General features: G+C 41.9%; 1 protein-coding gene across 5 annotated transcripts in view; it reads left to right on the top strand.

Annotated features, from left to right (window-relative positions):
* Positions 1–9,473: 9,473 nt before the first annotated feature.
* Positions 9,474–23,133, top strand: part of MPP6 (membrane palmitoylated protein 6) — a 33,108-nt gene continuing 19,448 nt past the window's right edge. For 4 of the 5 annotated variants that reach the window (XM_033165408.1, XM_033165405.1, XM_033165407.1 and 1 more), the window contains exons 1-2: positions 9,474–9,532; positions 11,936–12,009. The gene's annotated coding sequence lies outside the window, so the exon portion shown is untranslated. Of the gene's footprint in view, positions 9,533–11,198; positions 11,222–11,935; positions 12,010–23,133 lie in introns of those variants that run through there. The other variant, XM_033165406.1, reaches the window with a different exon arrangement.

Here is a 23,133-nt window from a genome sequence, read left to right as displayed (position 1 = left end):
GTGTTAACAGTAGGGTGTTTTTTTTCTTTATTCATGAGAAAATTCACAGTTCAACGAAGAGTGTGCATGTGAACAATTTTGATCAGATCCACGCATGGACATTTATCATCTTATATGGTGACAGGAATAAATTGTGCAAATTGTGCATCAAACTCAGGAAATGGGAAATAAATAAAGAGCAGGAGGCTTGTTCATCATGTGTTGTACCATTTGGCCTAGGGCCAGTCCTGCAAGTACACTCCCTCCAATCAACCTTGCATCTAAAAACGTAGAGCAGATTTATTTGTATACCCTCCAAGTGTCCCTATTTTCCAGGGACAGTCCTTGAATTAAGAAAGTATCCCGGCTTCTGATTTGATCCTGAAATGTCCGTACCCCCCTGCCAGGGCCAGCACCACTGAACGTGGGGAGGAGGGAGACCTGGTGCTTGTCCTAAGCTGCACCAGCAATGGTGGCTGCGAGGGAGCTTCCAATGGCCTCTCCATGGAGAGCCAGTGTGGTGTAGTGGTTAAGAGTGGTAGACTCGTAATCTGGGGAACCGGGTTCGTGTCTCCGCTCCTCCACATGCAGCTGCTAGGTGACCTTGGGCTAGTCACACTTCTTTGAAATCTGTCAGCCCCACTCACCTCACAGAGTGTTTGTTGTGGGGGATGTTGTGTATTGATTCAATGGTTTTTATATCTGTATTACTATTGTCTGTATTCGCATTAGGGTAAAGTAACAGTCTTTCTGTTCCAGAAGGAACAGCTACTATTGGTTCATTTAAGCTGCTGTAGTTGGATCCTCAGTCTTATTGGTTCCCACCAAAAGGCAGCTTTGTGATTGCTTGAGATTGTTCCCTCCAAAATGTATCCTTTCTAGCCAGTCTTCTGTCCCTATAAATGTAGCTTCCCTCTCCTCAGTCTCCAGTCTTGTTTGCCTGAATAAAGAGTGTTACATGAAGAAGCTGTCTCCTGCCTGCTATGTCAGAAAGCTGAAATCACTAACCCCACACTACAACAGGGGAGGAAGGGAAAGGAGAATGTTAGCCGCTTTGAGACTCCTTCAGGTAGTGATAAAGCGGGATATCAAATCCAAACTCTTCTCTTCTTCTTCTTCTTCTTCTTCTTCTTCTTCTTCTTCTTCTTCTTCTTCTTCCATGGCCACTGCTGGAGAGCTGGCAAAGAGGAGAAGAGGCTGCCACTGATGAGGTCCAACCTTGTGTGATGCTTCATGTGCAGCCTTACAGCCATGTATGGCGAGTGCTCAACAGCCCCCTCCCTCTTTTGACAACCCCATGCAGGCACCAAAAGCTGGACTTTTCTCAAGCTGCTGCTGCATGTTGCTGACGTGCTACATTTGGGTCAAAAGTAAAGATGGGGGAGAAAGTCCATTTTGTTTGCACTTTAATGAGAAACAACAGCCTCATTCTCACTCCAATATGAGAACTGAAACACAGCTGGCCGTCGAAATTTGCACTTCTCCAAATTTTGTGATGCAATTGGAGAAAGCTTGCATAAAAATGAATGCATTTGGGGAAATATTGTAAAAAAAAAAAAAGTATTGCATGCGGAAATTGCTTGCAAAAAAATGTGTATATTAGTCAAACTGCATGGGGAAAGTGTCTATTGGGGGAAATTCCCACTACATTGCTGTGAAATTTTCCTGTGAAAGTGGTGCTCTCCAGATGATTTAGGCTACTTTTCCCATCAGCCTCAGTATGACTCTTCCTGACACAGAAACGAAAGTTTTCTATAGATGGCAAAGCTTATTTCCCTGGGCTTTGTACAGGAGGGGGAATGCAAAATAACCAAATCAAACCAAATGACCAGGATCTTAATGCCAGAGTGTGAAAGAAAAATCTGGTTTCTGTACTGTTAGTTTGAGGCATGTGAAGCATGAATACTTGGCAGGATGCCTACAAAAATGTCTATCATAGGATTTTTTTTGTATTTTGTATTTTGTAAAGGCCCCTCATGTGTGCAGCTGGCCTTGGTGCAGGGTGTTCGATGGATAAAATACCATTTTAGGTTGTGTGTGGCAATATCTGACTCACACCTAATGAGTGAAGGGCATTTAGCTCACCACACAGTTATAAAACCATGAATAGCAGGGTTTGTGAAAGCTCTCTTTGGTATATGCACAGGATTACTGTTCAGAGACACTCCTGTTGGCTCATAACACTCATACAATTTCATTCAGGTTTAGATCCTAGCAAGGGACCCTTGTGTGTATTTTCTGAACTGGCCTTTATGACATTATTGGCTTCCATGTAAACTGTTCTTGAAGGGGAAAACATGGGGGTGTTATTAAAGAGAACAGGGCTGCAATCCTGTACAGACTTACCTGGCTGTAAGTTCTATCAAACTCAATAGGTTTACTTCTGAGTCAACTGGGCAGGCTTGTATTGTGAAATACCAAGTATTGCAACTTTATCCCAGTCCCCAATTTCTTTATCAGACTTATCTGAATTTCTTTTTTCGCACTGGCATATTCCCATGGTCCCAGAACATGCTCTGAAGGCCCGTGATACAGCAGCCTTGATGAAACCAAGCAGGTCAGTATCTAGATGGGTGACTGCCTTGGAACTTTATGTATACTGTCTTGAGATACAAAGGAAGATGAGAAATAGATGTGTTTTATGATGTTTGTTATGGTTAACTTAATCCTGTTGATATGCCTGGTGCATAAGAACATAGGAAGAATCTTGTTGGATCATAACATCTGGCCCAGCATCCTGTTCTCACAGTGGCCAGCCAAATGCTTATGGGAAATTCACTGCAAGGAGAAAAAGTTACAGGGAACCAGGCAGAGAGCCTTCTCAGAAGAGGCGCCTGTGCCCTCCCATCCGATGCTAAACAGATAAATAACTATCTGACTTTGAGAAGGCATCTGAAGGCAGCCCTGTATAGGGAAGTTTATAATGTTTGATGTTTTATTGTGTTTTTATATTTTGCTTGAAGCTGCCCACAGTGGGTGGGGCAACCCAGTCAGGTGGGCAGTATACAAATAATAAAATTATTATTAAGCCCGTAAGCAGGGTGCGACTACAATAGCACTATCGCTGCTTGTGGGGATAGTATTTAGGTATGTACAGCCATTGTGACTAGTGGTCCTTGATAGCTTAATCCTCCATAAATATGCTTAATTACCCTTTTAAGGCCATCCAAGTTGGCAAGCATCACAACATCTAGTGAGAGCAAATTCTGTGGCTTAACTATGTGGTGTGTGAAAAGAACGTTATTTTTTTCTGTCCCAAATCTTCCCTGTGTTCTACACTATGAGGGAGGGGGGAAAGCTTATCTCTATCCACTTTTCCCCACACCATGCATAGCCTTATAGACAGTTTTTGGGTTCTCCGTTGATTTTTTTTTTTCAAAGCTAAGAAGCTCCAGTGTTGTAACCTTTCCTCAGAGAGGAGCTTGAACATTTTGGTTGCTCTATTCAGCACCTTTTCCAGCTCTACAATATCCATTTTGAGGAGAAGCCACCAGAAAGGCTAATGGTTTTCCGAGTGTGGTTGCAGCCTGCTTGCCAAGGAACAATTGAGAATACACTTTAAGACCTCCAATGGTTTCTTTGACTCAATGTCTTTATCTGCCCCACACATATAACATAGGTGTGCATGGTTGGTGGGGGAATGTCTGATGGGCCCGATTTGGTTTGTGGTCTGGAGGTTGCCCACCACTACTTTAATGGGAATGTTTGCTACAGGGGCATAGCAAGGGGGGCGGGGGACCACCCCGGGTTCCATAATGGAGAGGGTAACAAATTATCAAGGAACATTTTGGGGGGGGGGGACTGAAATTATTTTTGAAATTATTTTTGATTTTTTTTTTAAATGCCTGCTCCGAAGGTCTTATCTTACTATACTAGGGATTATATAGCTATATATGAAATTTCATGCATATCGGTTAATATCTTGACCCTCCTCCACCAAAATAGCTGTTCACTTGTCATGAAGGCTGAAATTTCAGTTCAGAGAACACTTACTGTTCCTAACCCTAACCCTGTGGAAAGACATCTAATTAGACTTTAATTTGATTTTGAGATGTTTTTAGGAGGTAATTTAATTATTGTTTGATTTTATACCAATGTTATGTATCTGATGTTAGCCACCCTGAGCCCGACTTTGGCCAGGGAGGGTGGGATATAAATAAAAGTTTATTATTATTATTACTTATTATTCCTTTGTAAGAAAATATGAAATAACGTAAAACCATTTTTGCGTGGGGGGGGAATCAATGGGGGGTTGACAAGAAATTTCTGCACCGGGTACCACCTGACCTTCCCATGCCGGGGGGGGGGGGGCGTTGACAAAAAATGTTTTGCCGCCGAGTACCAATTTACCTTGCTATGCCCCTGGTTTGCTATGTACTTACTGGCAGTGAAAATTCTGGGTGGGGGTTTCGTTCCTGGCCTCCACATGTGTCGCCAGAGTGCATATAAGTGCCCCCCGCCCTGTTACGCCCCACTTCACCCTCGTGATGCCTTCTTCCAGGTCCAAAAGGGCCCATGCATTGGCAATTGCGCATGAATTGGACGCATCTAAAATGGTCACCGCCTGTATTTAGAAAATTTATATACTGCGTAACATTTTTGGCAAAAATCCCTAGGCGATTCAAGCCCTTAAATGATTGATGTTTGAAAAGCTGTTTGATATTTCTTTTAAAAAAGCAACTCATGCTTGATTTATTTTTACAAAAAATATGGTTAAAAGAAAAGAATGTTGCTTGTTTCACTAGGAAGTCATTATTTTTCCTTGTCTGTATCCCGTGCTCCTCGTTTCCCCTGATGTCCTGGGCTGGCAGAGCCTTCCAGTGGATTTGGTACAGTCACAATATCAGAGCACAGATCACAGAGCCACAGTTGCTAGTGTAATTCAAGCAATGGCCACATAGGCATCTAATATTTCAGTCCCTTGATACAGGCCTCACTCACGTGCAGCAAGGCTTTATTTCCCTGGTTTTTGAATCTACAAAAGGGTTGTTAATGGTTGGTTACCGTTTCAATTTCTTCTGGTAGGTCAAATGTAAATCTGTACCTTTTGAGCTTCCAGGTATGTGAAATTCAGCTTGTTTGTTGTCAGGTGGAAAGGGCTACTGCTGCCTAGCAAATTAAAATCAATATGTAATAAATTTTGTTTGCAAGTGAACTTTAATCCCGAATGGCTGTGTTCCTGCACCTCATTATTCTCCCCCCGCCACACTTTCCCAGTTCCAGTCTGTCATTATGTATCATCCACTTTGACTGCAATATTGAAGGCTAAGTAAGGATGCATTCAAATTCAGCTCATTTAACAGCACAATCCTCACCTCTTTGGCTCAGAAATAAGTCTGAAGGGTTAGGACTACAGCCATACTCTCATAGATTCTAGTGGGAGAACACGCAGGTATGTTTTTTATTAACCCAGCTATCAAAATTAATGAGAGTTGTTAAAACTGCTTACATTTGGGTACATTTAGCCCCATATGTTCACTGTGATCTCATTCTCACAATAAAGTTCATTACCATGTCTATGTGCATTCCTAAATGCCATCACAAGAGCCAACAACAGTGGCGTTTTGGCATGGAAATAGAAACATGAAACATCATCTGATTTTATTTTTGCTCACTTGACAGTTTAGATTTTCTTTTGATGGATCAAACTCGTTCCTGAGCCATGAATGCTATGCTGTGGCCATTTGTTTGGATGATTAGCTCCTTTCTTCTGCTTGGATACTTTCCTTGGTACTATTACTGTTGGTCACTGGCTCTGCCTTTTCTCTAGTACAGTGTGTTGATACTGCTGTTAGTGTCAGCATAAACGATGCAGTAGGGCACACACTTGTGCTTGGTTATTCTCAGATGTCGCCAAATTTTGCAGAGAAATGCGAGAGAGTAAAAGGCAAATGAGTCCACTTGGCTGCAGTCCATAATCTAATTGTTGCCCTATTAAGGCAAATATAATGAATACCAGAGTGAGTGAATAATAATAATAATAATAATAATAATAATAATAATAATAAGTCCTTGAGACTCAGTTCTTTCTAAAAGCTTCATCTATGCAATGGGTATCTTAGTATTTCAAAACATTTTGCTGAAATATTATATAACAGAAATGACTCTCAGTATGGCCATTCCCAAAGGCAAAAGTAGGGAAGATTGGTTTTGTTAATTTCAGCAAAGGTCAGTGTCATCCTAGCTAACTTGTGCCCACTGGGTGGGATTAAGACTCCAAATCTCTGTGTCAGGAAGGCACAGCCTTATACCAGGTTAAAAAAGGTAAAAGGTAAATAAAGGACCCCTGGACAGTTGAGTCCAGTCAAAGGTGACTATGGGGTTGTGGTGCTCATCTCGCTTTCAGGCTGAGGGAGCCGGTGTTTGTCCACAGACAGCTTTCTGGGTCATGTGGCCAGCATGACTAAACCGCTTCTGGAGCAACGTGACACCATGATGGAAACCAGAGCGCACAGAAACACTGTTTACTTTCCTGCCACAGCAGTACCTATTTATCTACTTACACTGGTGTGCTTTCAAACTGCTAAGTTGGCAGCAAAAATAATAGTAATGTGCATAGGTGTACAGTGGTACCTCGACTTACGAGCGACTTGACTTCCGCATTTTTCGACTTCCGAATGACCTCCGGAAGTGAAAAAATGGCCGCCACTTCCGAAATTTTCGACTTCCGAAGTGAAAGCAGCGGCACAATACCTCGATTTATGAAGATTTGAATGCGCTTTTTTCGACGTACAAATTCTTTTTCCGTTCCGAGATGGCTGCTTCGACTTGCGAAGATTTCGACTTACGAGCGCGCCTTCGGAACGGATTAACTTCGTAAGTCGAGGTACCACTGTAGCTGCATCACACGTAGGAGCATAGAAGTTCCCTTGGCAACTTCTGTCCTAGCTCCTCTGGCCCAGAATCAGTGTCCAAGGTGAGAGCATGGAAGTGATTTTGCAACTCTAATGACAAAGTGTGGTTTGTGACTGTCCTGTGCGTCACATTCCTCCAGGGGTTAGACTCTTGCAATGGGCAATCTTTCTCCACCTTGGGGGCACCCCATCTATCTTGATGCTCAATCTCAATCAACTCAGCTCTATCAAGTAACTCTGCATGTTGCCCTGTTGCTTGAGGTGTGGCTAGGCAGGGCCTCAAGTTGCTGCAACTTGTTTTCCAGCAAAACAACCAGCTTGCACTTGCTACAAGTGTACTGTTGCTTTTTGTCTGGCAGAATGGCAAACATGGCAACGGTGTTACAGGTCACTGCAGCAGCTCACTCACCCTCCATGTCTCTGGTCCTATGCACACCAAGAGACAGAGCTAATTGTTTTGGACAGCGTACAGCAGCCACCCTCTCATCTGCTTTAAATCTGGGTTGCAAACTGTATCAGTTACAAAGGAACATTTTGTTTTTGCCTTTTATTGTTGTTTGGGAATTACCGTGTATTGTATTTTTAACACTGCCTTGCTCATAAGTTGCTATGGGGATATTTATTGATGAGATGGTTACATGCATTTTGTAAATAAATAAATTCTGTTTCTTGCATGAGCCTTATGCCACAGTCCTGCACACACTCAGGAAAAAAGCCACATTGAAATCAGTTGTACTGGGCTGCCGAATCCTTTCTTCAGTACACAGAAATGCACAGAGGATCACGGCACAAGAGCTTTTCATCAAATTTCCCTCTAAGCCCTTAACTTTGTTTCCCTCAAGACTTCTGTTGAGGTTATCAGGTTAAGATATGCACTAAAACACACATACTGTGCCCCGAAAGGACTGCAGATCAATAACTAAGCACACCTGTCTGCCATTTTAGTAGAAGTGTCAATCTGAGATTGGCACACAGGCCTGGGGCGTGGACCTCACTGAACAAGGAAAGAAGGGGAGAACAATGCATTTGTGACTGTTCATAGCCTTCACTTCAGTTAGAAAACGTGTTGAAGCCAGTCTGTAGTATACAATGATATAGGAACAGGAAGTACAGCTACTAAAACAGAAAAAGTACTCTGCTACCTCATGATTGTTTCCTGATTTTAAGAACGGCCTCTTTCCCTGCTTTTAATACCATTTCCATAACTTATGAAAATCCTCCTGGATCTTTAAACGTGGGAAACAAACCCTCAGATTTGTTATTCATAATTCATGTAGCCTAGGGCTTTCTATTTGGATTTTGTTTGTTATAATATTATAACACATTGTTATTACAGTATCATGGCTATTAATGCTAATATTGCTATTATTAATAATAATAATAATTTAAAAAAAACCAACAGGCTGTATTGCAAGATCAGTCCACACAAACTATGAACAAGTGATTATCCATTTGAAGGTCAACTGTATGGAAATCAATAGAGCTTATTGTCAAGAGCATACGTTCCATCTTGGGTGTAAAAAAAAAGTACTGCATGAACGACGAGAGCACATTGTTTCTTTTTTTTATCTGAGCTAAGTCACAATCAATTTAATTTTTCATATTATTATTAGTATTACACCATTTATATCCCAACAAGGGGTTCAAGGTGGTTCCCCCTCCTCCTTTTATTATCACAGCAACTCTGTGAGGGAGAAAAAACAAAATCGAAAATTCTTTCTAGTAGCACCTTAGAGACCAACTGAGTTTGTTCCTGGTATGAGCTTTCGTGTGCATGCACACTTCTTCAGATACACACTTCTGTGAGGGAGGTTAGGCTGCATATGCACCATGCATTTAAAGAAGTCTCTCCTTTTAGAATCCTGGGAACTGTAGTTTAAAGGTGTTGGGAACTGTAGTTCTGTGAAGGGGGCAAACTACGATTCCCAGCATTCCTTGGTGTGCCCGCAGGCTATATAAACCCGAGCTACCTTTCCCCCACATCACGTCCTGCAGTGGTGAAAAAAGCCTCTGATAAGAAGGCATATTTACAGTGAAATTCTTGCGATGTTTACTTAGATATTAAAAGCTGCGGCGCTTTACTTCTTCAATCAGGCAACCCTTTACTCCCAAGCGAAACGAGGCGAGGTTGGATCCAACCAACGCCAAGACGAGTAGTTTTAAAAAAATAAGGGGTTAAAAAGGGGGAGGAGCCTTCGAAGAAAAGGGGAGGAGTTTTCCCGTCCTTCCCGCGCGCTCGCTCGCTCCCAGCAAGATCAATTCGCCAGCCAAACGGGAGGGAAAACTTTCGCGCGCGCATCTCCATCGGGGCGCGCGCGCGCGCGAGGGAGGGAGAGAGAGAGAGAGCGCGAGAGCGGCGGATTCCCGCTTTCTCCTCTCTGCGCGTGTATTGTGGTAGTGCGCGCGCGCGCTCACAGAGCCACACACGCGAGAGATACAGTGCCTCTCTCAAGAGGCAGGGAGCGCTCTTCGCGCGCGCGCACGTGCGCCCTGCTGCTGCTGCTGCTACTGCCGGCAGTAGTGGCGGTGGCGGTTTCGCGGGCTCCTCGCTAGAGACTTCCAGAGCGTAAGATGAGGCTGAGGCAGAGCGGCGCCCACTGAGGAGGAGGAGGGTGCGCGCGCGAGAGCGAGACGAGGCCAGGCAGCCGACCGACCAGCGTTCCAACCAGCCAACCAACCAACCAACGGCCGCCTCGCCGGTAACTGCCCCAGCAGCAGCAGCAGCTGCTTCAACAGTCCGGCGCGAGCTGTGCCGGGGCGCCCGCGCCTCTCCACGCGGAGGGACAACGCGGTCCTGTTGCTCTCCCCGCCCCGGGTGTGTGTGGGTGTTTGTGTGTGGAGCCGGGAGTTTCTCTACTATTCGGGTTGAGGAAAGAGAGGCTCGAGTGGGACGAGGAGGAGGAGGCAGCTGCCCCGTGACTCTCCTCTCAGCGCGAAGGGAGCCATGAGGCGGCCTCCTCGCCTCGCCTGTCTTGTGTTTAGCGGGGCTGAGAGGGGCTCCCTCAGGTAGAGAGGCGACCCTTCCCCCCTCCTCCCCGTTGTGCCATAGGGGCTCCTGGCGCCTGTCCTTCCCCCCCCCCCCCGGCCCTTTTTGTCGGGCCTCGTATGGCCCCTTCCCCTCGCAGCTCCTTGGCCAGCCTCTCTTAGCGCTCCCCTGGATTATCCCCGGTGGTGGAGGAGGAGAAAATACTTGCAGGGGGAGGGAGGGGAGATAATCTTTTCCCTCCCGCCCGGGATTATCTCCCCGCCCTCTGCGGGATTATCCTGTCCGCTCCCCCCCCCCTTTCTTCGCTCACCCCGCCTCCTCCAGCAAATCCTCGGGGCGGCGTGGGGACAAATCCCACCCACCCAGAGTCGCTCCCGCGCGCTCTTTCCCTTCCCCAAAAACCTTGGCTTCTTCCATCAGGTGAAAGGCACGTATTTTGTTGGGCTGTTTATTATTTTTTTAATTTATTTTATTTTTTGGGTGGTGGTGGTGGTGGTGGGGAAACGGGTGGCTGCGATCCGCATTGAAACTGAAGGTGGAAAGGGAGGAAAAGGGTGGTGGGTGGGCTGCGATTGCCACGGCGGTGCTGTCACCTCGCTGGATTTGGAGCTCAGGAGGGCGGGAGGCAGGGCGAGCGCATGGATTGGCCGCGGGGGAAGGGAGGCTGGAGGGGGAAGAAGGTAGGTAAGTGTTGCAATCCGCCACAAATGCAGCGAGGGGGGGGGGTTGCGGGTGGCAACGTGCCGGCGCCCCCCCTCCCACGGTCGCAGTTCTTGAGTGCCCAGGGTTTTGCTATAGGGGGGGGGGTTGGGGGGGAGGGGAAGGGAGCCAGCCGGTTCGTTGGCTTGATCACGCTTTCTTGGTGTGATCGGCTTCGTCCTTACGAAAACTGTACAGCGTAGCTTTCTCCCACCCATTAGCCCACCCCCACCCCAAATTTTTGGATTTCAACTCCTCGAAATGCCTTGGGTGCCTCTCAGGCCACAACAGTTGAAATAGTTTTACTTAACGCACAAAATGTGAATGGGAAAAAACCCCTGCATGGATGTCATTTGTTGTAAGTTGGGCTGGGCTCTGAATGGAGTGGACTTGCTTCTGGCTTTCCGCCAATTGGTTGTGGCTATTGCTGACAGAAGGAAGGGCGGGCGTCATTTAAATTAATGCTCTGACGACACAGCAGTATAAGATAATCACGTTTGGCTCATGGTAGAACCAGTGGTGGTGATCTGGTTATGTTGTCCCTTTTCACCTGTTTGAGCTAGGTGCAGGGATCTGGATGACTGGTGCTGCAGAGCTTCTTTCCAATTCTGCTGCACAGAGCTCAGGATTACATCCATCCATTAAACTTCATTTTATTGGCTTTGGGAAGAGGAGGGGCCTCTGGAAACTGAACAGAGGCAGGGTAACTATAAATAGACCTTTAGACTAGAGGAAGCTTTGAGCAAATTCTGGTATATTGTATTTGAACCACTAGTATCTGTTTATTGGATGACTGTCATAATGTTCTTATTATGGCTGATGGCTTCTATCATGTTAGTGGGGATTGTTTCTAAAAGGCTAGCTACTGTTCTCTGTCATTCTAATGATCTTGTACTTGATATATAAACTGATAAAATGGTAGGTGGTTCAACCATCTCCTTTTTGCTGTTTGTGGACTACTTGAAAATTATTAATTAGAGCTAGATGTTTATTGCAGCAGGGCATTGTGCCCTGAATGATAATGGAGCTTGTTTTTGGATATATAGGCCACTTTATTTTGTTAACTGTTCCTTTTAGTAGCTGTCTTTTGTATTAATATTACAGTGACACCTCAATATTTCACTGTACATCATCTCATCCGAGCCTTGATAAAATCTGGAGTTTTACTCCTGGAATGTTAATCTGACTATATTTATGTTGTCAATAATTATTTAATATGGAGACTGACAGAATCCTGAAGAAGTGACTGTCTGCTGTACTGGGACAAATTTTGCAAGCCAAAAATCTTTATGAAAAGCCTGAATAGCTCTTGTAAAATTGGTACAATAGTGTTTCTTCTAAATGAAGCAGCTGTATTTACACATGGCAATAAATTAGTATCATGTATTAATTAACTTCCTATTCCCTTTCATTAAAGGGAATGGCTGTGTGGAAGAAAAAATGATGTCTCACGTATTAGCCTAAAATCCTGATGAAGACGTGTCTAAGCAGGTGTGTTGCAAGCTTTATTAATGAATTGCAGTGTTAGATATGTATTCATTCATAATTTTTTGATATTATTTAACAGCTCATTGAAAATAATTCCTAGTCAGAAAACATTGATAAGAGGAAGTCATTTTATGCAAACTGCTTAGAGGGTTTTTTTTAAAAAAAATTATGCCGTACTGTATATAAATACTGTTGAAATAAATAAATGACATATATGGAAAGCTGTGCATCTAAAGGGATGAATTTTATTTTCATAATGATTTCCAGGTTTCAGTGCATGCTCAGGTACATTTGGATAAGATTTAAATTATCAAAGCAACTTGTAGATCATAGCACATTATTACTATGCAGCTGTTGATTGCCACAAAAAGGACAAGTGAAAATTATGTTTGGAGATAAAGTATTTTCAGATAGCATGAATATGGAATTTGAAGTATCTAGGGGGCTGTTGGATAAGCCTATTTTAGACCTTAGACTTCTTCTTGGGTCTTGTTCACTTTCTCGATCATTTCTAGCCTACTTGGGGAGGGTGCACTGTGTATGTATGATAAGTAAAAACATGTAAATATGGAATATGATATCTGTTTGGTGTCATAGTTTAGAGTTTTGAGAAAAAGGCATAGTGGGATCTAGTGGGGGGTCTCAAGCGTAAGAACACTTTTAAATGTTGTAAACTGACAAATGATATATTGACTTGTGTGGTAATAGTATGTCGGGGGGATTGAAATGCTACCAGAACATGTTGCTATCCCCAGAATCATTGCCTCATGATGGTGTTCCTTTCTTAAACTTGAAAGCTGGAGCCATAGTGTAATATACTGCTTATGAAAGTGGATGCTAGTAAAGACTAGTAGTTCTGCAAATTGACACTGCATTGATACAATGCCCTGTGGTGTGTTTGCCAATCTTATATCTTTCTCAAATGTGTGATGTGTTTGTCTGATTCAGTCTTTGGTCACACAAAATCCAGTTGAATAAGTCATTTTCTTATGTCACTGGCCTGTGAGTTTTGTACACACATGGTAATACAATGGCCTGAATCTATACATAGTAGACAATCAATAGGGCTCTTGAAAAACATTTCATTGGAATGCTGATGTTAATAAATGAAATGGGATAGATGCAATAATAAAGCCACAAAATCTCATCAGGAGTTTTGTATCAATTTAAAAAATATTAACCTTAAATAATGTACTTGAAATAAGTGTATTTCACTGGAACTTCTTATGTGTACTTTGGTGCATATCCTGAAAATTAATCTTAAGATGGCATTTTCTATGTGTTAATCATCAGTTTAAAGCAATGATTGGGACCTGGGTGACCTACAGATGTTGCTGAACTATAACTCCCATCATTTCCACCCAGCACCAGCAATGATGGGAGTTATAGTCCAACTATCTGGCAGTCACCAGGGTCCCCTTCCCTTCTTTAAAGCAGTGAAATACTTTTGGAGGGTTGGAAAAGGCAGTTGTAACTTGACATTGCCTACCTGGATTGGGTTAGACCAGAAGTTGTTTTCACGGCCATGCTAAGTGACTGTACATCTAAAGCAGGGTTTCCCAAATTTGGGTCTCCAGTTGTTGTTGGACTACAATTCCCATCATCCCTAGCTAGCAGGAACAGTGGTCAGGGATGATGGAAATTATAGTCCAAAAGCAGCTGCAGACCTAAGTTTGGGAAGTCCTGATCTAAAGATACAGTATTCTGAATGGCAATAATTAGCTTCCTTCCAGTAGCACCTTGGAGACCAACTAAGTTTGTTCTTGGTATGAGCTTTTTTAAAAAATTTTAATTTTGTTTTGACTATGGCAGACCAGCACGGCTACCTATCTGTAACTGGAATAATTAGCTTGACAGCCTTTCCTATTACAGTAGCAAGTAGTGTAGCATTGAAGTAGTTTCAGCATTCCAAATAATAAAGGAAACTAAAAACTGACTTTAGCTAATCCAGTAAGACTCTTATAAACCCCCCTTACTTGCCAGGCACTGTGAACCTGTGTTCCTCCAGATGTTGCTGGACTACAACTGGAGATCACCTGGAGAAGGCTGGGCTACATGTTACTCTGGAGTTAGTGACACTAGTTACTGACAACCCTTACAAATGTTCAGTCAGCCAAGATTCTGCTAATTTAAGGCACTCCATACACCCAGTCAGTCCAAATGATGTAAGTAACAGCAGTTAACAAACCTACTTAGGACATGCCTTTAATTGTTAGGCAGATCTTGTATAGATATGGCTGACTCAGATAATCATATAATATATCAGATGGCTGCTGGTTCTTTGGTGAGAGGCTTTTCATGAATGAATACATCAGATGATATCAAGGCGCAGTGTATATAAGAGAGCCTTTGATGTAAGAGCTGGCGATAAAGCTTGCATAGAAAACCAACCTTATTCAATGGTTGGTACCACAGATCAGTCTTGTAAAGCAAAGGGAAGTTTGGTCAAAATGTATCTTGGAGAAACAAATGTACTGAGTTGTCTTACAGAATATCTTGATTACTAGGAGCTGACTTGTTGCCTAGCACAATGACATAGAAACTACTATTAGAAGCAGGAGTGATGACCTTTGCTCTGCATTGTTTTGGTTGAAAGAACTTTATTACACTTGGCATGGGGGATATCAGTTTTTCCTATCATCATGTTAAATCTTGCTGTGGAGGATGCAAAACCTTCAGGAGCAGCTTTCATGGGTGAATTACCTGTATTGGAAGGTAGGTGCTGGAAAAATACACCCATAAATGGTCTTTGGCTCTTGGCCTCTGTTTTATTTTTCTCTTCCTCTTAATTATTCTGCATACCAAGTAGAGTCAGCAGCATCTAATGGGGCTCGCATAATTCAGTCAAACTTAGGAGTTATGCATGTATTGTGAACAAAGGAACTGTACAAAGCCTCCAAAACATGCAGAAAAAACAATGTTAGAGTAAAATGCTAAGGGTTGTGATTAAAATGCTTTTGGCTACACCCAAATTGCACTGGAAATCATTTGTTGGAAGGACTTTTCATAAAAAAATATTCTGAAAAACCCACTATATGGAGTTCATTTTGCTGAAACCCTTGGAGAGTTCAGATAGTCTGGTGGAATGTTACTTTGCTGAAGTTGTGCTGACACTTCCATGGATGGCATGTACATCTATGTTTAACAATTCTAGCCTTGGTGGTTTCCACCCATAATGCTTGTCAAATGTTTGGTTGATGTCCTGTGTACTGATAGCTCCCTGGGTCCTTTTTGAAAAGTCAGTTTTGTGCTGGCTACCTTCCATTATCTGATAGGGGCTAACATTCTGTTAAAGGTTAAATTGCCTTGCCATTTCAGATTTTAAGTGACACCTGATTCTTAGCTTTCTTACTGTTTAATTGATTTTCCTTTCCTTTTCCTTTATTCCCTCTACATGAATGTATGATTGTGTTGTATTGACGAAGTTGTAGCTTAGGTAGTTATTTTTCTTCAGTAGTATATGTGATGAAGCAAATAGAATTTTTAAATTAAGGTTTTTGAGGGTTGCTTTTATGACTTTCATCTAATCCTTTCTGTGTCCTGAGTTAGTGCTGCTACTGAGTGTTCTTAAAGAGACATCTTGGTGCCCTTTAAAATATCGTTACCTTGCTAGAGTTGTGTTCTTCTGTTCCATCAATTTGGAGAAGGCTTTTCTTTCTATAAAGTCTTCCTTTGCTTTGTAGCTCTTCCTAGGGAGAATGCAGGAAATCAACCAAGTGCTCCAACTTATTTAATGGCTTTGTATGAATGACATTGTTTACTCAGAAGGAAGTCCTATTGAGTTAATGAGGCTACCAGGTAATTGGGGTTAGGAATGCAGCTTTAGATTGTTTGGAATGTAATTAGACAAGAAATATGAAAATATTTAAGACTGTGAACTAACACAAAACAGGATGCTGCTAATCAGTCTTACATAGCTCAGTCAACAGTTGCCACATGACACACTTTCATCAACCTGTGTAGGCAGGGTTTGGCAGAAAAGCCATCCTATGTTGGATGACACAAGCTTCAGCTGTAGATCTTGCTGGATTCTTTCCTCTGAGGAGCTTACGACAGTGTTAAAGCCAGTGTATTAATTGAGCTTCTTAGCTGAACAGTAGTTCATTTTTGGGATTCCTACAGCTAAACTGATGACTATGTCAGCTATACAAGGCTGGCTGTTTCCCACCACCTGATAAATCTGAGTTTGATACAAATTAAATGTACAAATTGTCTGACACACTCTAATCTGCCTTTCAGATAATTGTTTTAATAAACTAAATGTGGATATCTGTTTTCCAGCACAGGGAAGCTTTAGATATATAATCACTTTTTAATACTGAAAAAGCCCAAACAGTTCGATTTGTAGAGTAAACTTTAGACCACTCCCCTCATCAGCAGTTCTTGAGGATTGTAAGCTAATTGATGTGGCTAAATACAAGAAACAGCATTTTTTTTAATTAAAAAATTACCCATGTCTGATGTTCCATTGCATATGATACCGAGACATCAAAAGACACGAACCCCACTTCTTACAGTGGTAGATTCAGATGAGAAAATTAATTTTAAAGGAATGTGAATTCATTGAAAAATTGTCAAAATGTCTTCCTTTTCAGAAGCACTTCAACTTTCTTCAGTATGTTGACTTCCTCAGTTGGCAGTCTCTTGGAAGCAAGCACTGCTATTGTTCTTTCCAATAAAATTTCTTTAATAATAATCAAAATAGTACATGCATTTGCAGCTCTGTTTGAAATTTGGAAGGAAAAAAGTTTCCCCCTGAAAAAGGATGGAGATAGCCAAGTATTTAGACATCCAAGTTTAGCCACTGATGATGACACACCACTTACATCTGTACAGATTGAAAACCTGTTGTGCTGCTCATCTGAAAGATTGTAGTCACATTTTTGGTTGGACCCATCTTTTCCTTCAGACATTAGCAGTTACTTGGTCACACACAACATAAGCAGGAATATTGTTAAAGTTTTGTATGTTAAATTAGAAAGTCTCGCCATTAATATATATTAATATATATATACACACAGAATTGTTTCCTGCTTGGGTACTTTTGTACCTAAGATTAGAATAAAATTGTCTTCTTGTACTGTACAGTCTTCTGACTATGCAACTATAATAAGTGTGGTTACAAAGTATCAAATGAAAAACAATACAGTGTTCAAAGGTTTTTTGGCAGGGTGCTGAAATTAGACTTGAATAAAGGTAAAGGTAAAGGGACCCCTGACCATTGGGTCCAGTCGTGTCCGACTCTGGGGTTGTGGCGCTCATCTCACGTTACTGGCCGAGGGAGCCGGCGTACAGCTTCCGGGTCACGTGGCCAGCATGACTAAGCCGCTTCTGGTGAACCAGAGCAGCGCACAGAAACGCCGTTTACCTTCCCACCGGAGCGGTACCTATTTATCTACTTGCACTTTGACGTGCTTTTGAACTGCTAGGTGGGCAGGAGCAGGGACTGAGCAATGGGAGCTCACCCCGTCGTGGGGATTCGAACCGCCGACCTTCTGATCGGCAAGCCCTAGGCTCTGTGGTTTAACACACAGCGCCACCCTGCTAAAATTAGACTTGAATACATTGATGCAATCTTTTATATATCTTGATTTATCCTTGATGAGCTGCATAATTTTTGGCAAAAGATTCACTATCATTCCTAACAAAGGGGTTACAATCTTCTGGATAATGTTCAAATGGATTTTAGAACATTGGTGTTTTCAACAAGAACCAATGTGGCTTGTGGGTCTTGGAAATTGCATACAATTCACTAGTAAAGCAATTAGCATGGTAAGTAACTGAGTAACTGAATGTTAATACAGGATCAGGTGAATTGAACAAGCGTGATTCTGAGTATTAGATAACCCATTTCCTCTGCCCTAATAGGAAGCTTTATTGCTCAGTGTTTCAAGTTTAGCATTGGACGAGTGTATTTTAAGTGGTGAAAACTCAACTCCAGGTTTTGGGAGGAAACTCATTTAGATCTTGAAATCTGGTTTTTGGACTTACTTTGAAACTGAAATTGTTTTAGTTGCCCTTGCAGATTATCAGTGCTGGAGATGGGCAGGAGGAACATGACCCTGTTATCTTTCTTTTTTTTAACCTATCAGTATGTTATCTTTCTGGACTGCCTAACTGGGATGATATTAGTGGCACAGGTCACAATGTCCCTGCATCTTGGCTACCACTGAGTCTTATGTTTGCTTTAGGGAGGAGAGACTTCTGTGTGAACTGCATCATGGTTTGTAAAGCTTCTGGGAGGAATCAGTCAAGTGTCAATCTGTCAGTGCTCTTAGTACTAGAATTGAAACTCTTGAGGCTGATGCTCCTTTTCAGGCATTGTAATATTTCATTTCCTATATTTTCTGCTGTAACTATAGGCTTTTTGCAGCTCAGATCTTCTCTCTGTTTATCAGCATGGATTTTCAATAGGTTTGAATCTTACTGCATAATCAGTGACTCCACCAACCCAACCAGCATAATTAAAGTCAGAAACAGGACATAGCTTCCATTGTCATTGTGTGTTTTCTTCCTCCTTCTTCTTTTCCATCCATAATAAGCTTCTTTATATGCTGTATCCTTGGGATTCTCAATCTTTGTTATTTAGGCTCTTTATCATGAGAGCAAAATCACTCAAGATGCCTAGATGCAGCTTTACTTCCTTTCCTGTCACTGTAATTGTGCACTCCATATCAGTTGCTAATAAGGCACACGTGCAATCAGAGTGCAAACTAATATTTTTCTAGTTACAGGTGGGTAGCCGTGTTGGTCTGCCATAGTCGAAACAAAATAGAAAATTCTTTTCAGTAGCACCTTAGAGACCAACTGTGTTTCTTCTTGGTATGAGCTTTTGTGTGCATGCTCATACCAAGAACAAACACAGTTGGTCTCTAAGGTGCTACTGAAAAGAATTTTCTATAATATTTTTCTAGTTATGTTTGTTGAATTATTTAGAACTAACATGGTGACCTGTTAGATTTCTTTTGGGATAGTGGTACAGCTTTGATATCCTTTTAGCAACTTTCAGTAGGTTTGGCTTCAAGTGACTAAAGGTAGGGTTCTGGTAGCAGTGCAGCCTACTTCTGTGGTCCTTTCATCTTATACATGCAGTTATATAGCGATAGAAATCTGCCTATGGCCCTTTCATTATTCCTATTGCTGTGATCATACCCCTTCCATTTCACAAGCCGTAGAAAAACATTTTAACACTTTAATGTATTATTGGAGCATGCATTAAATCAGTAGTCTGAGAAGCGGGAGGAAAGAAAAACTATGGCAGTGGGTGATGGCAAAGCAGATGCTGAAAGTTAAATTGTAAAAATAGCCATTTAAACACTGAAAGCAAGGCTTAAATCTTTCCTCGGAGGACAATTCAGAAAACTTAAAAATGTTGTCAAGGATTTTTTGCAATTGCTCAGCTTGTGAGTGTGTCAAATAAGGAATACACACAATAAGAAACACACACACTTAGTTGGACATACACACTTAATTCCAGAGCCTTTCATAATGATAGCACGCATAAGGGGTTCCCTAGACAGTAAGCAGTTTGCTTGGGGAGGCCCCAGTTTGCATGCTGTATAAGCTGATCATTTCTGTCTCCGACAATGATTTTTCTTGCATGACAGGTCCTTTTGGCTCTACTCTTTGCACACACACCCCCTTTGTACTCATGTGTGCACATACATCTGCGTCCTGAGAACACTTCATGGCATGCATCTGACAAAGTCGGTTCTAATCCATGAAACCTTATGCTACCACAAATCTGTTGGTCTTGAAGGTGCCAGAAGACTAAACTAAAACACTTGAGGCAATTACTTAACATTTTGTAACCCCCAAAAGGCATCCGCTAGTATCAGCTTTGCATCTTTCATGGAAAAAAACCCCTGTGTTGGTTGTTTGTATCCATATATTCATCCCTAGGATCTCCACATAGCTGCTATATATTCCTCAAAAATACTAGAGGCTCTAACCATGATGTAACATTATCTGAAATATAGGCAACTAAACCTTAACTCACCCAGTCCTCTTGGGTACAATTGCAAGATAAATAGTTGTGGGTAACACATAACCTAGTCTGTTGGCTACAATAGGATGCTGCTTTCAAACTTATATATAATGTGGGGAGAGGACCCTGCAGGCACTGTGTTGGTAATCCCTGCCTTAGGAGAATCAATATAGCTGAGTTGTAGAACACGTGCTTGGCATGAAAAGGTCCTAGGTGCAACCTGGCATCTCAAGGCTAAGAACATAAAGAGACCTGCTGGGTCAGACCAAAAGTCCAGTATTCTGTTCCCACAGTGGCCAACCAAATGCCTATTGGAAGCCCACAAACAGAAAATGAATGCAATAGCACTCATGTACTATAGAGAGGGCTGGAAAAGGCTGACCTATAGGAAAGCAAAGTCTGAAACCCTGGAGAGCTGATGCCAGTCAGTGGAAACACTGAACTAGATTGGCCTGTGGCAACTTGGTATAAGGCAACTTCCTGTGTTCTTCCTTAACGGAATCAAACTATAATACTTGAGTTGATGCCACTTACACAGAAGCCCTGGTTTTGAATGATCAATAAACTGTGAATCTTGCATGCAGATCAAGGTTCGGCTTGCACTCTGGCGCAGCATGTGCTCTATGTTCATAGTAGGGTGCCAGGAGCAAGTTAGATGTGCCCCACTCTCCAAGTTTGGATGTGGATTTATGCTGTGTATACATATGCCCAGTCAATTTATTTGCCCGCTTTTCTGCCTGTCAAACCTGTTGTGGCACACTAACATGTTTGCATGCCACACTAATGTGTGAACTGCTGTGAAACAGCGTGGTAGGTGGGAACAAGCCTGGAAAACCATTTTAACATTTGTGACATTTTCAAACTGAGGGCTTGTATTTGTATGGTAGGAACTGATGTAACCCAATTAGGTACCCAATTGGAAATCTAGCAGATAACGAATAATGTTACTGCATCTGTGTTGCTTTCTTATGGGAGTCACTGCTTGTATTGAATTATAAGATTGTTTTCTGTCCTTCAGATGTTCAGTTTTTTCCAGTAGCCTACAAAAGCCATAGATGTCACAGTTAATGTAGAATTGTGGCTGTGATAACAACTGTTCAGCTTGGGAGAACTATATACTGTACATGATAAATAGTACTGGCAGATTACTAATGGCAAGCATATTCTAAATATCATGGAGTCCTAATCTATATAGAACATAGTTTTGTAGCTAGGGTGGAAAAATAGAAAGATGTAATATGTTTCAAGCTTCATTCCTAAGTGCACTTACTTAGAAGCAAGTCTCATTATACTCAGCGGGATTTTGGAGGAAGCATGCCTGGAATTGCACTGGGAATTTTTTAACACTACATAGCTGCTGTGGATTATGAATAGGTAACTATGCAAGCCTGGAATAAGCAAAGGAGTGGCCTAATTTTAGAAAGCATTAAAAAAAAACAGCATTCGCCATACTTCTATGAATGCATAAGAAACAATATTTAAGACTTCCACCGTTATTTACATGATTGTGCTGGAAGCATTGAACTGAAGCTACTCTTGTAGAGTAATAGAATTGTGTGTGTTTGTGTGTGTGTGGGGAGAGAGAGAGAGAGAGAGAGAGAGAGAGACCCTGAAATGAGAAACAGTTGCCTTCAACCTTTTACATTGTACCTTAAGATGATGAATGTTTGAAATATCCTATGTTTTGCTGTGCCTCTAAAATATGTGGGGAAGGGCCATAAATCAGTGGTACCACGTCTGCTTTGAATGCTGTAAGTCCCAGGTTCAATTCCTGGCATATCCAGGTAGGAATGGGAATGACTCCTCTCTGAAATCCTGGCCAGCTGCTGCCAGTCAGTATTGAGATAGATAGACCAGGGCCATTTTCCTAAGATGTGTGTAGCTTTCAGATTAGATGTTATAGTATCACATGTAAAGGCTTAGGGTTTATAACCTTGATAAATGTGAATTGGTGTTCATGTGGAATATAATGGGCATAATTCATGATGATAAGTAATTGGTTTCTTTAAAGATAACTTGTTTCAAGAGAACTGTATAATTTGTATGTTTACTTTAAAGAAGAGGGCTTCATGCATGGTACTAAGGAGCTATTGATTAATTGCTGAAGGATATTATCAAGGCCAATAGCACGACTGGGTTCAGAAAAAGATCAGACATATCTAAACTGGTAGTTCTGACTTACAGAGCTACTAACCAGTATGATGAAGCTCATTTGTAAGATGCCATTAAAACATTGTCTTCCTTAAGCTTAGAGTGAATTACAGTTCCATATAACTTTTCTTGTAATACAGAAAGAAATTGCACTGGCCACCACAGTTGAATATTACATTCTGGGCTGGACGGACATTAACCTAACCTTTCCTCACAAAGATAAATGTCAGCCACTGCATTTTAATAGTATAGATTAATATAATTTATACAAGACTGATGTTTTTGGATACACCGCCACTCCTTGAAAATGGTTGAGATAGTCTTAATTGCCTGTATGTGGAGCTTTATATGAACAAGTGTTGATAGAAGTCTGATATGAAGTTGTTTTTTAGAATGGTGGACATGAACATAATGGATTGGGCTGGTTGCCATCTATCTCTGGATTTTGAATAAAGAGAATCAACATTCATTAAAATTTCAGACCTATCCACACACTAAATTAATCTTTTATATAATCCAAATGACAGTGTGTTAAAGAACAAATGTCTGTTGAGCAAATGAGTTTTGAAGAGCCAGCCAATCTACACACAACAGAGAAAGTCAAAATAACTCTAGAGATGCCATGGTGTCCTTCCTTGTCCCAGCTATAGCAACTGGATGGAACCGGAATGAGAAGCTGTTGCTCCTCAAACTTCCAGTGGAGTGGCGAGGATATGAGGCAAGATATGAGCAAGCCTGGTGGTAGTGGTATGAATGTGCAAAATCTGTGGATCTGTCCCTGAGATGGGATGGAATGGGATGTTGGGAAGAGAAGCCATGGTGATTCACTGCCAGTCACACTGTAATAGGTTATGGTCTAGCCATGGAATTAATTGGGTCATCTTGGGCCAGTCTCATTTCTCAGAATAGCCTCTACCTTACAGGATTGTTTGGATTAAATAATTGGAATAGAGGGGTGGTGTCATGCACATGCTCCCAAATTTATTAGA

Source organism: Lacerta agilis, chromosome 12 (assembly GCF_009819535.1).
Source record: "Lacerta agilis isolate rLacAgi1 chromosome 12, rLacAgi1.pri, whole genome shotgun sequence".
Classification (NCBI taxonomy): Eukaryota; Metazoa; Chordata; class Lepidosauria; order Squamata; family Lacertidae; genus Lacerta; species Lacerta agilis.
This window is presented reverse-complemented; position numbering and strand designations above follow the sequence as displayed.